We start from the raw sequence: 15,809 nt of genomic DNA on the forward strand, positions 1-15,809 counted from the left end.
CACGGTGGAACCTGTTTTTTCTTGCAAGAGCACCCTTGAGCTTGTTGAATACAGGTTGGTTTCCATTTAAAAAGTCCCCCAGACCCGAGTGATGCTTTTGTGTCAGGTGGTGATACTCTCCTGTCTGAATGCAGAAGAGCTTCCATGACACTGCCCTCTCTGTATTTCCCACCTAGTGAGGCAAAATCTTTCATCCTGGCTTCCACAGTGAGTGAGACCTAGAAATCAGGAGCTTATACTCAAATCTCCATCAATCTAGAGCTACTGCCCCTCTGGAGTCTCACCTGTAACTGGTAATTTGTTGGTGCAAATAGCCCACTTTCTGTTTTCTTCTCGTTCCAGAAGCCTCAGGCTTTCAGAAGTGGTTTGTAGAGCAGGACTCTGGCTCAGCCTGGCCAGGATGCAACAGGTTTCTCTCTATGACTGTATCAGAGCATGAGAGCAGTTCCATAGCTGTCTGTGCTTTCTGAGTTACTGACTTCCTTGCACCATCTCAAGTGCTGTTTTCTGTTCAGTACTCACACGCAGGTACTTCCAAGAGGTTATCAGAGCTTTCATACCCCTGCCCTGATCACTTTTAGTTTTTCTTCTGGGCGTCCAGAACTGGGTGGGCCAAACATGAGAAGCTGTTTTGTCTGCAGCTGTTTTATCTCCTTGTATACGGGTCATCTGTGATTTTTGCAAGTACCATCAAGGAACCTACAGGGTGCCTTAGGTTTGTTGCAATGTCTTGAAATCGGTGAGTGGAGAGAGAAGAGTTAAGGCCAGCTGAGAGTCTAGGCCTCAACATAACTATGATGTGTTTATCTGCATTCATTCAGTTGCTCATAACTCCCATGATGAAAGAGAAGTGCTGAATAACAAGGTGAAAATGTGAATCTGCAGAACACATATCGCTTGTATAAATTCTGTTAATAAACTTTGTCCTCAGTGGTATAGCTTCTCAGCTTTTTCTGATCTTCATTCATTTGTCCTCACAAAATGCCTCTCAGTGCACTGCTATTGTCCTTGTTCTACATGGTGTTCAGGAACAGCGAGAAAAGTGAAATGCTTGGTGACAACAATGTCTTGTCCAGTCTAATGTGTGCAATTGAAGATTATTCTTCAATTATTTTAATAATGGGACCTTGGGATACAATTTCAGACTTCTTCAAGCTCAGTTGTGGAGAAGGAGATTCAATAAATTTCTCCTGTTTCATTATCCATTGATGGTGTGTCACGGGACTTCTTTAGCTGTAAGGCTACTTCTCATTTCACCTATAATTCCCTCTCCTACATCGAATGACTGAAACAGTGACAAAGGAGAACCCTGAGAGAAACATATTTGGTTCTGCAAACTGTAACTACCATCATCTCTGTAATTATGTTTTGTCCAAAAGCCCGATCAAACTGGACTCACTGGGAACAGGCTATCAAAAATGAATAAGCATATCTCAGAGAAAAAATTATTATTGTTTTAAGAGAACAAAATACTATAAAATAGTCTTTTAAAGGTGTTTTTATGATATATAAAAATTATTGGCAAGAGAAGATATGATCCCAAACAGTAAATCTTTGAGTGATGTTGTGATATTCCCATGTTGCAGTGGAGTGTAAGTGGACGTGTCCCTTACACTCTCAGATCAGTAAGAGACTCAATGAACCTTCCTGTGAGTCTTTCTGTATAAGTAGCCCAATAGCTCCATCAATAATGTTGAAAATTTTCTTAGAGAAGAGCACTCATGCTCCTTCAGGTGTCTGCAAACCTCTGGGTTTTTTTTGCTGCTCTCTACATTGCCAAGAGTCCATTGTTGGTTTCCTTGGCAACTGGGGGAGAAATCGTGATAATTTCTGGGAAAGCTTTGTGAAATGCTCTTTCGCTGATAAGTTTCTATTGTAGGAGGGTAGTTGATCTTCTTGGAGGTGAGCTGGCTGGAGCTCCTGAGTGAAAACTTAAGAAGGAGAAGTTGGAAGTTGCTGTGAGTGGATTTTTCTCCAAATAAAGCCACCAGTGCAACCTGCAGTGCAGAGTCAGTCCCCTGGTGACCCAAGTTCTGCCTTTCCCTGCACAAATGGGTATGAGTTGTCTGGGGTGGGCTTCCAAGCTGGAATTGCAGTAGGTTATGGAGCCCTTTGAGTTGAGCAGGTCTTGAACAAGAGGAAGGAAGCTGGATCTCAGGAGATGGGGAACACAAGTGCCTCAGATGAGATTGAATAAATTGAAACCTGATCTCTACAAGTTCAGAAGGGCATAAGCAGTGTTCTGAGGAAGCATACAGAATTGCAACAAATAAATCTGATGGAAAAACATGATGTTATCTTATTGCAGTTGCCTATTAAACAGTAAGCCTCCTTACGCATTCCTTGTTTAAGATTTGCTGATTCCTAAACAGACCTTTGTAAGAGTTATTTATGAGACTGGAAGGAAGAATTAGCTAGTGCCTGTCTGTCAATTTATATCGGTGGGTTTCAATAAGAGGGAAGATGGTAAATTGTTGTGACTAGGTACAGTGCTGTAAGCAGATGTAAATTGCCAGCCCACGAAGACTTCAGAGCCATTAAGTTCCAAGGGTTATTGATTAGTATGCACTTTCTTCTGCTAATGGCACCAGTTTGTGAATAGCTGGGGTGTGATTCTGTCATTCATTATCATTTTGAAGGGGATTGAACTCCCACTGAAGGGGAGTCAACTAATTTTGCCCTTGGCTTCCACAAAAATCCTTTTTATTGTCACTAGTGCTCTACGGACGTGACTTTTATATAGTGTCTAGAGGCTAAGATCAAGGCTGGAACCAGCTACCACACTGAAAATGCAAACAGCAGCTGTGTGTAATAAGCTGTGCATGTTTGTGTGCAGTTGGAGAGTTTGGTCAATAAGAAGAAAGAATGAGGAATAAAGGCTGACAAAGCTTCTTTCTTCCCTGTCCACTCCCAAACCCACACAAACATCAGCCATTTAACACTCCCTTTTGTGCCTTGAAAGAAGTCTTAGCTATCAGCCAGCATCTTACCCTGCAAAAACCTCAGAGAAGACAGACTTTGTGTTTCTGTTCCTTGGGAAAGGACACTACTGATCCCTGATCATTAATGATTAACAGCAGAATGAAGACACTAAAATACACCCCTGTGCACACCCTCAAATCTGTCAGCTGAGATCAGAAACAGTCTTTCTGGGTCCTAACAGCAATCGATTTTGTCCTGAGGTCAACCACATCTCTTCTTTGCCTGGCAGAAAATGGTCTTGAAGAAGCATGTGCTGAGAGGAGAAATGCTCAAAGGGAGTTTTGGCTCAGCTCTCAGGTGTATTTGTGCCAAGAGCTTCAACTGGAGAGCAGGACTCAGAGAAACCAATTAGGCAGAGCTGCCTTTGTGGGATGGGAGCAGGGTTTGGATGGGCAGCAGGCTGGTGGAAAGAAACTGAGAAGTTCTTCCTGACTTCTCTGATAGGACTCACCAAGGGTGCTGCATACAGAAGAAAGGGATTTCTTCAGGCCATGCTCTGGCAACTTGTGTCAGGTTGTGAAGCTGTTCAAGCAGTCTGGGCAATCCCAGACACAGCTACAGGCTGGGCAGAGAAGAGATTCAGAGCAGCCCTGCGGAGAAGGACTTGGGGGTGCTGGTCAATGAGAAAATGAACATAAGCTGGCAGTGTGCGCTCCCAGCCCAGAAAGCCAACCATATCCTGGGCTGCACCAAAAGAAGCGTGACCAGCAGGTCGAAGGAGGTGATCCTGCCCCTCTATTCTGCTCTTGTGAGACCTCACTTGGAGTATTGTGTGCAGTTCTGGTGCCCTCAATATAAAAAGGACATGGAACTGTTGGAACAAGTCCAGAGAAGGGCCATGAGGATGCTCAGGGGACTGGAGCACCTCCCGTATGAAGATCAGCTGAGAAAGTTGGGGCTGTTCAGCCTGGAGAAGAGAAGGCTGCGTGGAGACCTCATAGCAGCCTTCCAGTATCTGAAGGGGGCCTATAGGGATGCTGGGGATGGACTCTTCATTAGGGACTGTAGTGATAGGACAAGGGGTAATGGGTTAAAACTTAAACAGGGGAAGTTTAGATTGGATATAAGGAGGAAATTCTTTCCTGTTAGGGTGGTGAGGCACTGAAATAGGTTTCCCAAGGAGGTTGTGAATGCTCCATCCCTGGCAGTGTTCAAGGCCAGATTGGACGAGGCCTTGGGTGATATGGTTTAGAGCGAGGTGTCCCTGCCCATGGTAGGGGGGTTGGAACTTGATGATCTTAAGGTCCTTTCCAACCCTAACCATTCTATGAGTCTAAGCCCAAAGCTTTGTTATGTGGAGGAAGGGGAAAACTGGCTTAAGGAAGGAAGGAGGCATAAAGCACACTTGCTAAAAAACAGTAACCGTTGCAAGGTGCTAGACTGTGTGCAAAGCTTGTATAACAGTTAAGATACAGGCAAAACAGTTTAGATACAGTGGAAATGGTATAGTAGTTCCTCTTCTGGTGCTTCAAAAATTGTCCTATAATAATTACTTGGTTTTATCACATGAAAAGCTCAAGGACATCTCACTTTGTCACTTACTTACTGCTGCCATCTCATCAAACAGCCAGGTTTTTTTTTCCAGAGGAAAGGGCTTCATTCTCTCTTTATAGAAGTTCAAGTTAAACCAGAAGAAAAATACTTGTTCTCACTTGTCATTGCTTGCGACTTGCATGAGCTTGAATACATACTGACCTCCTCACCCTCACACAGCTATAGCTTTTCATGTTGAAAGCAAACAGACTTTCTGGAAAGACTGGAGAAGTAAAGATCGCTTTTACATTTGTGTTTAACATGGTCACTCCTTCCCCCAAAGTTTGTTCCTTTAAAATATGTAGGAATGGTGAGGCTACAGAGAGAGGTCAGAGACAGCTGAACAGCAGAAGCATGAGATAAAGGTTCAGAAGTCCCATTTTGTCACAATCTTCAGTTTCACAGGCACATCTTGTCATGTACCTAATGGTTTTAATTGAGAGCAAATCATAGTTTACTGAAAATTTATATAACCCTGCCATAAACTTTGTAGAATAAGAACAGGAAGAAAAGGAGGAGGAATAACAGTACAGTTACGTGAGCAGATGTTGTCCTTAGAGCTTACCAACTAATGACTGATACCAACTCGCAAAGTAGCTGAGTATCTGCAGGTGTTCGGAACTCAGCCGCATCAGCTACAAAGCACATGGGAAGAACATTGTGCAAGTCTTGAATGAGCAAGGACATCTCCTTGGGGAAACAATGGCCTTAATGGTGAAGCTTTGAGGGAGTGTGAAAAATTCATTAGTCATAAAGAAATCTCGGAGAGCCACCCAGTCACTCAGGAATTTAAGATCATTCTTGTTCCCGGTGAGAATGCATATGAATTTTAAAAACATGTAAGAAGAACGAAGTGTTGCAAGATGAGGATGTGAAGGAGGGAGTAAACAAAGTGAATTAATATTTGGATTTCTAAAGTAAATTAAATCCCCGTTTGAACTGACACCTCAATAGTATGACAAATCAATGTGTCTGCCTTTCAAAGGCAGTTCTCCATCTTCTTTTCATTAGTCCCAAAGACAGATGCAAACCAGACTGTCCAAACTACTTCCCAAACTGAAGTGCAAAATGACCCTAGGACATGTTCATCATGTTGTGACTGCAGGATAATACAGCTCAAGAGTCATGATGCTGTGCCTGCACACATGCACACATTTTGTTGAGGTCTTTATTAATCTCTTCGTTCAGGCAAATCAAATTGGTCAGCACATGTATTTGGGACTTTTGGAACAGGCTTCCTTGTTGGAAGAGAAACAGTGGAAGTACATTTTGAGGAAAATCATTCTTAGTTTACCTTAATCAGAACTGGCCGGATTCATGGAATTGTGCTTCAGAGAAACATTTTACTATTATTGACCCGTGGCTTTGTTCCTCTTTGAAATGAAATCCAATTTGTTAAAATTTCTAGAAGAAATTCTCTAAAAGGAAAAAACTTACACAGCAAATACCAACAACATGGTATTTTTCCAGTGAAAAATGCCTCCTCAAGGGGTAGGTGTACAAAGCCATTTGCCAAAGAAATGTGGAGACGGTGGCCCTCCAGAATTGGTGTAGTCTGAGGATGAGTTCTTCCATGATCCGAAAGTTCACCTCAGATTGAACTAGGGCTCTGAAGCATTTTGGGATTCTAAGGTTGCTGCTTCCAGGACAGAAAATTGGGAAGTGGTGGTGGAGCAGTCCTGTACTGGCGTCCCATGTGCTACATAGAGCTGGACTTTATGATACCACTACCAGCTCACAAGGCAAATTCCTGATAAGAAGCCTGAATTCAGTGCACCTAAAGTCTTAATGGAAAATAACACAATGTGTTATGTTTTGTGAATCAAGATTTTTAAATACAATTTTGTTCAACAGTTGCTGGCCAGTAATGGCTGAAATCGTGTCCTCTGTATGCCAGTGCACGGAGAGGCCCTTCACTCTGAACAGTGATAGCAAATGGATATGTTGGTTCTCCCTGCAGAGCTGAGCCAAAATTTGCATCCCCTATTGATTTCCTACAGTCATGGCATCAAGTTAGTTTCCTCGTCCCATGCTGATTCCATCTGCTCTGTGTAAAATGTCTCTGGGTATGAAATGCGCCTCTCCACTTAGGCACATGGCTTCCTTTCCCTGAGCCTGTCAATATGCAGCCCTGGGCTCTGCTGTTAAGGCTTTTTGAGGCAGGGTAGGTGCATAGCCGAGAGCAGGCTTTCACACACTTACCAAGACAAGTAAAACATAAATCAGAGGAAAGGGATTGAGATAAAGTTGTTGCAGGGTCAAATATCTGCACAAGTTTGAATGATGGTCAATATTATTTTGTTTTTTCTGGCAGTGGTTCAACTTAAATTCTGCAGTCAGAAGACTGAAAAGACAGTCAGCAGACAGTTTGGACAGCCCAGCAATGCTCTTTGCCCTGCTGGGATCATTTATCAAACTACTACTGGTGGTAGGGCAGAGTTAGGTGAGCGTAGTATATTTCTGAAAATACACTTTCATTGCTCTTTCTAGAATATCCAAGTCTAGATAAGGGATATGTAGTTTTGTCTTGGTTAGTATATTTTGTGAAATGCTGCTTTGAAAATGCAGGAATAAGCAGACTTTCTCATGTAAGTGATTTTTAACCCAACTTAGTAAGAAAATGTAACTTAGGAGTTCATAATTGTGTATGTGCTGTAATATTGGAATCCATATATAATTTAAGTCAAAGCTTATGTAAGGTCACCTTAAGTTCTGGATTTTTTTCTTTTCTTTAGGATGGGGAGGTTTGGAGTGGAGAAAGATTATATTGGCGTCTGTAGTCAAGAACAGGTCAGTGTGAATTCAGGCCTCATTTGGGGAGAGGGAGGAAGGGAAGGAGGAAGGAAAAGTGGGGAGAAAGTGATTTTCAGCACCCTGATTTGCATAAGGCCACAACTCGACCATGTGCATCATTAGACATTAATAAATCCAAACCTTAGTTATGCTTAAATAGCTTTGGATTTTTTGAGAAAGACATGAGGGAAAGGTTGGGTTTATTATATTTTATGTTACTTTAGGTAATGGATAAAGTGAAATGGTTGTAATAATGCTTTATGGTCACACTTTAAAAATACTATGATATGCAGTATGCAATCTTCTTAAACTACATTTACATTTATTCATTTATGATATGTAAACATTAATTTCCTACATTTTTGGAAAATTGTATTGAGGAGAATCAAAGTTGGTAGATTATCCGCCCCATTTACCAACACAGTGAATGTTGATGTATGTCAGTTATACACAATGCATAGTAAAGAGAAAAGTCCATGCAGCAACTGTTAGTCTGTCCATTAGATACTTGAGTGATGAGATTTCAAAGGCCTTTTGAAGGCTTGGTGTTAGCCTGGAAGATCTATCCACTCCTTGTCTGCTGGAGATAGCACATTTCTTTTAATTTGCAAAATTGTTTAATGCATCGGAGCTTTGAAATAGAGGGACTGAACATCAATAATATGAGAGAGAACTGCAAGCTCGAGATAGCAAGAACCATTGAAAGCATTTTTGTTACACAACTTGCCAGGCATTTTTTTTCCCTTATTAGGAAAGATTATTTGTCAAATATACCATGACAAACCATTTTGTAAATTTGCAATTTTAAGCAGCCACATGTAGACAAGCATTCAATGTTTTTCAAATGCAAAAAGAATAGGACTATAGTGTTATGATTTTATTTCACTTGCTGGTGGTGTAGGTACTGAATATTGAGGATAATGTGGCACTTTTACAGCCCTCAGGGATCAGTGTTGGGACTGGTCTTGTTCAACATCTTTGTCAGTGACATGGACAGCAAGTTTGCCGATGACACCAAGCTGTGTGGTTCAGTTGATATGCTGGAGGGAAGGAATGCCATCCAAGGATCTTGACACACTTGTGAGGTGGGCTGATGCCAACCTCATGAAGTTTAACCATGCCAAGTGCAAGGTCCTACACCTGGGTCAGAGCAATCCCAGGCACAGCTACAGGCTGGGCAGAGAAGAGATTCAGAGCAGCCCTGCAGAGAAGGACTTGGGGGTGCTGGTCGATGAGAAAATGAACATGAGCCGGCTTCAGTGTGCGCTCCCAGCCCAGAAAGCCAACCGTATCCTGGGCTGCAACAGAAGGAGTGTGACCAGCAGGTCGAAGGAGGTGATCCTGCCCCTCTATTCTGCTCTCGTGAGACCTCACTTGGAGTATTGTGTGCAGTTCTGTTGTCCTCAATATAAAAAGGACATGGAACTGTTGGAACAAGTCCAGAGGAGGGCCACGAGGATGTTCAGGGGGCTGGAGCACCTGCTGTATGAAGATAGGCTGAGAAAGTTGGGGCTGTTCAGCCTGGAGAAGAGAAGGCTGCGTGGAGACCTCACAGCAGCCTTCCAGTATCTGAAGGGGGCTGCAAGGATGCTGGGGAAGGACTCTGCGTTAGAGACTGTAGTGGTAGGACAAGGGGTAACGGGTTAAGACTTAAACAGAGGAAGTTTAGATTGGATATAAGGAGGAAGTTCTTTACTGTGAGGGTGGTGAGGCACTGGAATGGGTTTCCCAAGGAAGTTTTGAATGCTCCATCCCTGGCAGTGTTCAAGGCCAGATTGGACGAGGCCTTGGGTGACATGGGTTAGTGTGAGGTGTCCCTGCCCAAGGCAGGGCCGTTGAAACTAGATGATCTTAAGGTCCTTTCCAACCCTAACTATTCTATGATTCTATGATCCATTGCCAGTAGATCACCAGAACATGCTGAAGACATTTAACTCTTCCTGCTGTGACAGATGAGCTCTGAGACATTTCTGCAGTGCACCAGAGATTAGGGCCCACCGCCTCACCCTGCCTACCTTTCTGTGGCTGACAGATGATTGGAAGCAAAACACTGCTGAGTGGTACCTGCCCACTGAGTCCAAATAGGAGCTCCAGGATTCCACATGTTGAAATAGTGGTGTGTTAATGCAACGGTGGTTCTCCTGCTCTGAGGTGTTGTGAAGGAAAAGCAAGAGGGCATAACATGGGAAGATCTCACATAGTCTAAGTTCTTGGGTTTTCCTATGCTAAAGAGCAGTGACATGGAGTGTGATGTTGGGCTCTGAATCTAGATAGAGTACTGCCTTGGTTTATAGGAGAGCTGGTATAAGATTTCGGGATGAAATGAATCATAATTCCCCACTAAGTTATACTTGTCTAGTTTCTCTTGGAGTGATTGTTCTGATGCTTCCTGTCCTAATTTCTACCCTTTTTTATCAGGTTGCTTACAAAGCTGCTGTTCAGTCTCACTGGTTCTCTGACAAATTCTGGGGAACCTCAGAATGCATAGCAAAAAAGAAAATTAAAAATTAAAATGCAGTAAGCTAACTTAAAAGTCTTTAGTGACAGTATATTCTGTAGACAAAAGTTATCACAATGCATATGGGTGACATAGTAATGCACAAATGAGATGCTTAATCTAGGCTCAACCTGGACCTTTCCTCACTCAGAAGTATTCAGCACTCAGGCCAGAAATATTCAACAAGGCTTTAGGGTCTGTCTGTTTTGGGGTATGGCTGATTGATTACAGTGGGATTTAAAGATGCACTTTAGAATTTTACTGGCTAAGAATTCATCTATGCCTTATTAGAATCAGGCAGTCAGAACAATGGGTTAAATTAGTCATTGAATACTAAGTCAGTATAAAGTTGGCAAATATAGTACTGCATTACAGTAAACAACTGAGAGAGATTCCTTCCTCAGCACTGGGTCTGTGTACAACAGGCAAGAGCCATGACCAAAATCCACCTGCAGCTTCTTTCTGATGCAGCAATGCCTTGGATCTGCCTTGGGGGTACCATGACTGATGAGCTGCAAGGAAAGATGATTAGCAAAGTCTGCAAATGTATCAGGGCCTGGTTATTTGTGTCCGGAGATATTAGCAAGCAGCAATATAAGCAGTGATAACAGTGAACAGGGGAAACAGTGGAAATACAAAAGTCTGGTTTTCTTAAAGTCCATGTCTGATTTCCAGCCTTGACCTCACCGCAATAATCACAAGAACCCTGTAATTCCTGCAGTTCCCTCTCTACTTAATCTAAGCCTCTTCACAGTCTCTTCAGGCTCTTCTACTCCCACACCTACCAGTTTGAGAGGCAGTACCTAGCAGTGGCCAGCTCTGAACTGGGACTTTAAAGATGATGGATAAATGTTAAGCTTTATTCTGTGGCTGTTAACTCAGCAGGCAATGGAGTTTCACAAAACTTGATGCAATTTAGGGCAGGATTCAGGTGCCTAGACATTTACGTCATTGCCTGAAGCTGGCATGCTGCCCTAGAGACTTCCATGTGGGACTGGAGCTAAGATGCAAAATATACTGAAGACCTGCACCTCTCTGGAGCAGCAGATGGAGAATGCATGTGGACATCTAAAATGCTCTAGATGCTTGTCCAAGCAATAAATTGTTATCTACTGTCTATTAAAGCCTCTACTAAGTGTCAGATTTGATGGAAGTCAACCAAGTATTACTGGGATGGACAAACAGACACACAAATGCTGTAGAATAGGCTTAATTTCCTGAGTAAAAGGAGCTAAAAATGGTACTGAGTAGGCACTGAAAGTGAACATTTTTGCTACCCAAATGTATCATTGCTTGGTAATTATTGAAGAAAAGTAACTGGCTCTACAAGTCACTGTAAGCTGCTTCGAAAATGAGTCAGTCCTTGAGAAGGATTCCTCTATCGTTCTGTAGTTTTTCTGTATTCCAACTGACATTTTTTTCCCAGACTTCTGATAAAATGCATCTATGTCAGTAGTATTTCCAAAATGGATATATTTCCAGACAACCAGACTGGAAACACTAGTGGTCAAGATGAAGTTAAACTGAGGAAATAACTTTTAGTCTCTAGCTTAATAGAATCATAGAAATATGGAATAGTTTGGTTTGGAAGTGAGCTTAATGATTCAACCCCACCTGCTGTGGACAAAGACAGCTTCCACTAGACCAGGTTGCTCAAAGCCCCATCCAACCTGGCCTTGAGCACTGCCAGGGATGGGGCAGCCACAGCTTCTCTGGGCAACCTGTGCCAGTGCCTCACCTGAAGTGAGACACTGGAAAGAAATAAAGAACTTCTTGGTATCTAACCTAAATCTACTCTCTTTCAGTTTAAAGCAATTCCCCCTTGCTCTGTCACTACAATGTCCTTAGTAAAATGTCCCTCTCCAGATTTCTTATAGGCTCCCTTTAAGTACTAGAAGGCTGCTATAAGGTCACAGTATCACAGTATGTTAGAGATTGGAAGGGACCTCAAAAGATCATCTAGTCCAATCCCCCTGCCAGAGCAGGAACACCTAGATAAGGTTACACAGGAACGTGTCCAGGCGGGTTTTGAGTCTCATGGGTTTCTCCCATGAGACTTCTCTTCTCCTGCCTTCCTTTTAATCTTGATCCATGTCCTGTATTCAGCAGTAGCATTCATTTTTCTCCTTCTTGGTAGCTGGAGCAGCGTTGTGTTTTGACTTTGAGCCTGGGAACAGCGCTGGTAACACCGATGTTTTAGTTGTTGCTCAGTAATGTTTACCCTGACCAAGGACTTTCTGAGTCTCATGCTCTGCCAGGGAGGAGGGGAAGCCAGGAGGAAGCAGAAACAGGAAACCTGACCCAAACTAGCCAAAGAGGTATTCCATACCACAGCATGTCATGCCTGGGAGGGTAACTGGGAGTTACCCGGAAGGACAGGGGGTCTTCTGGGTCAGACTCGTTTTTCGGCAGGTGGTATCGTATTCTCTTCCCTTGTTATTTTCTCTTATCATTGTTGTCATTGGTGGTAGCAGTGGTGATTTGTGTTGTACATTGGTTGCTGGACTGTTCTTGTCTCAACCCGTGGGAGTTGCATTCTTTTGATTCTCCTCCCCATCCCTCCGGGAGCGGGGAATGGGGGGGGTAAGGAAAGAAAGAGGGAGGAAAAGGGGGGGGAGTGAGTGAATGAGCTCTCTGTCTGGGTTTAAACCACGACAACTCATAAGCTCCTCAGGTGGAGCTCTGCGCGCTGCAGCTGGTCATTGACACAGAGGGCGACACCCCCTCCTCATCTCCTCTGCCTGTCCTTGCTGCAGAGCCGGTATCCTTCCATTCCAACACTCCAACCATAGGAGCCATCCCAGTACACCTCTGTGATGCCAATAGGATCACAGCCCTGCAGGTGTGCGCATGTCTGTAGCTCCTTTTATTTATTTGAATGCTGGGTGTGTTTGCATAGAGCAGGGTGATCTAACATTATTTGGCTCTTTATTTCCAGATTAATGAGTCAGTCTTTCCATAAGCCCATATGTATAATTTAAGAATTTAGTGTGCAGTAACTGTTCTTTTGAATTGTCCTTAAAAACTTGCTCAGTTAGAATGATAACTATCACGAAAAATGGAGTCAAGTGTATGCTGACGTAGGATAAAAAATATATATGAAAATGTGGCGTGGACACAACCATATAAAATCTCTCTTTCATATAGGACCACAGAGAAGTTTTTACCTCTGCCTGTTTCAGTTTCTCTCTTTCTCTTGGTTACAGCCTGTAGGCCAGGTGCAGACACCCCTGTTCCAGCTCTGTGAGCTAAACTGAAGACGTGGCAGCCAGTTGCTTTTGCTTACTGTGTGTATGCTAATGGCTCAGCTGATCGATTTCTTCATCTCACAGAATTATGAAAGGTTCTTGCTAGTGCCTTGTTTCACTGGGACAGGACTATTAAAATGAAGAAGTGATTTCTCTGGGGGTGTATATATGTGGCTAGCCAGGACACAGAGAGGATTTATTAGAGTGCAGTGTGCAATAAGTAGCAATCAATACTTCAGTCTTGGCACAGTTTAACTCTGCAGAACAGCCTGAAGATACAGTGCATGCCAAATAGCAGCATAGGATTTAGTGCAGTACAGATGTATCTGGAATATTTTAATAAAATGAGGGGTTATGGAAAACACTTGGCAGCTTCTGGAGCATGCGGCAAATATTATGTTATATACCATCTATAACAGTATATCTGATCATGTGCTCAATGTACTCAAAAGATGTGGTATCCATGTCACCTTCTGTAAAAATGTGCCTATTTTTAAGGTTTTTAATCAGGCCAGATTTGTTTGGTTTGGAAATAAAATTACATTTGTGCTAAGCTTGGTGTACTCAATGTCCTTGAGATAAGATATGAAACTTCTAAACCCTTTTGCAACAAGTTCTATAGTCTTAAATTAAAATGTGTTCCCTAGGACAGGAGAAAACTATTCTGGACTCTAAATCTCACATATTTCTGGCGTTTTCAACTGTGGCAGCACAGAAAGTATTTTTATTCCAGTTAACTGTTTTTCAGAGGAGGCAGCATTTCGAGGACTGCCACTAACATGATGAAATCACCTGAGCTCAGTCATTAAGCTAATGCAACATACAAACCATGCATATTAGAGCTAAAATTTAGTTTATCCTTTAGTGTAGCACTTAGAAGGGCTACTGCCTTAAAGAGTAACTGTATTTTGCTCCCCATTAAGCACATTGGGTTCCTTAGTGGTATGGGCAGTTGTGACAAGATTCATGCCTGAAAGGAAAAATTACTTTCCCCTGAGCCATTACGGATGGAAGAAGTTTGTTAATCATCACTGCCTTCATTCAGACTTGAAATACTCTTGGTTTCCTCACTCTTTTCAAGGGTGTGAGCAACAGTAAATAATGATATAAAATTCCAAATAAATATGCAAATAGAAACTTGAGCAGAGGAAATCGATACCAAATTCTGTTACACACAAACACCTGTGAGTAAAGCAAATCCTTTCCACACCAGACTCTTGATGAATGCTAATAACAGGGTCCCTGTGAAAAAAGTGTGTTATCATGTGTCCCCTTCTCCCTTGGTATACTGCAGCCCTCAATGTGTGGCTTTCACCCTTGCAGCACTCTTGTATATACATGAGCAGGAAGGCTACAGAATCTCTAATCCTTTCCATGTCTGCTGTGGACGTCAGCTGGGTGTTGACACCTTAAGGAAGAGAGACTGGTGACACATCCACTCTGGAAGGCACTGAAAAGCAGCAGATCACTGCCAAAATGATGCACAGTGTAATGTGTTCTGAATGCACTATAAAGCTTAGAAGTAGGCTTGTGGTTTTTTGGTAGGATACGAAGGAAATCACGGCATGGGGGTAGTACATCAGATCTTTTGCTGTCTCCTCACTCATTGCAAACTTGTTGTGTCAAAAGGATTACTGAGCAGTGTCTGCTCAGAGAGTTGTTGCTGCTGTAACCACTGTGGGCAGAGGTGGTGGTCTTTTGAGTAAAATTGGACTTTAGTCTGACATGGGTCTTTCTCTTGATCTTGCATCATTTGCAGTTTCTAGTATCAAATAATTTCCAACGTCCGTAAAGGGTCAAATTCCTGTGCATATGAAGGCTGCCAAGAATCGAAAGCCTGTTGGAATGATTCTTCATTGTTAAGAGCATAAACGTGATTTTCGTTTTGGCTTACCAGCAACACATATAGTATAATGACTGGAACAGCAGTGCCAAACTAGTCACTCCATTTGGTTTTATTTAAGGATGTCTTTTCCTTCTACCACCACAAAAGTGTTACATGGCATAGACCTTCCAAATTCAGTGCTTGTAAACTAGTTTCATACTTGAAGCATAGTCTCCTACGATATTTACAGAAGGTTATGTTGCATGATGGGCTGTGTTCTGGTTTATATTGTGCTTTTTTAGCTGTATAAAAGCCAATGAAGGGCATATAACAAATAATTGGAAATTCATTCTCTAAGCCAAATCACTCATTAAAGCAGAAGACTGACTTATTCAGTATATAGTAAATAAGGCAGCAGTACAGGTGACTGACTTCTCTATGGAAAGCTAGGAAATTGCTAATCTTTGGCCAGCTATCAGTACTTTCACTTGTTAAATTTCAGTGTGCAGAGTCAGTTTTGCTTTTCAGAGTGTTCATTCTGTCTCAGAATATTTTCTCTTGTAAGCCCTGTAATAAATACAGTGATGATTTTTGCATGTTTTTTAACTTCTGACCTTTAGATGAAATACTACTGATACTAACATTTCTGAAATACTTTGTGATGGTAGTGATGTCTTATCTAATGGCAAAAGAAACTTTCATTACTCTTACTGGATGAAATTACGGATTAGCCATATTGCTTGGATATATTCCACTTCCCAATGTTATCTTATGGCAAGCCACTACTACAGAGTTTTAAAACAAAAGGTCTGTGATGACATGCAATCTAAGAGCCCCTCTGGAACTCCAGTAACATTGAGACAGATGCTGTTTCTGATTATAGAAGAGAGAAACATTACAATATGCACAAATGGAGTGCAATATATAATAG

Source organism: Neopsephotus bourkii, unplaced genomic scaffold (genome assembly GCF_033783945.1).
Source record: "Neopsephotus bourkii isolate Nb327-2 ecotype Australia unplaced genomic scaffold, CSIRO-AGI_Nbou_v1 NB_846, whole genome shotgun sequence".
NCBI lineage: Eukaryota > Metazoa > Chordata > Aves > Psittaciformes > Psittacidae > Neopsephotus > Neopsephotus bourkii.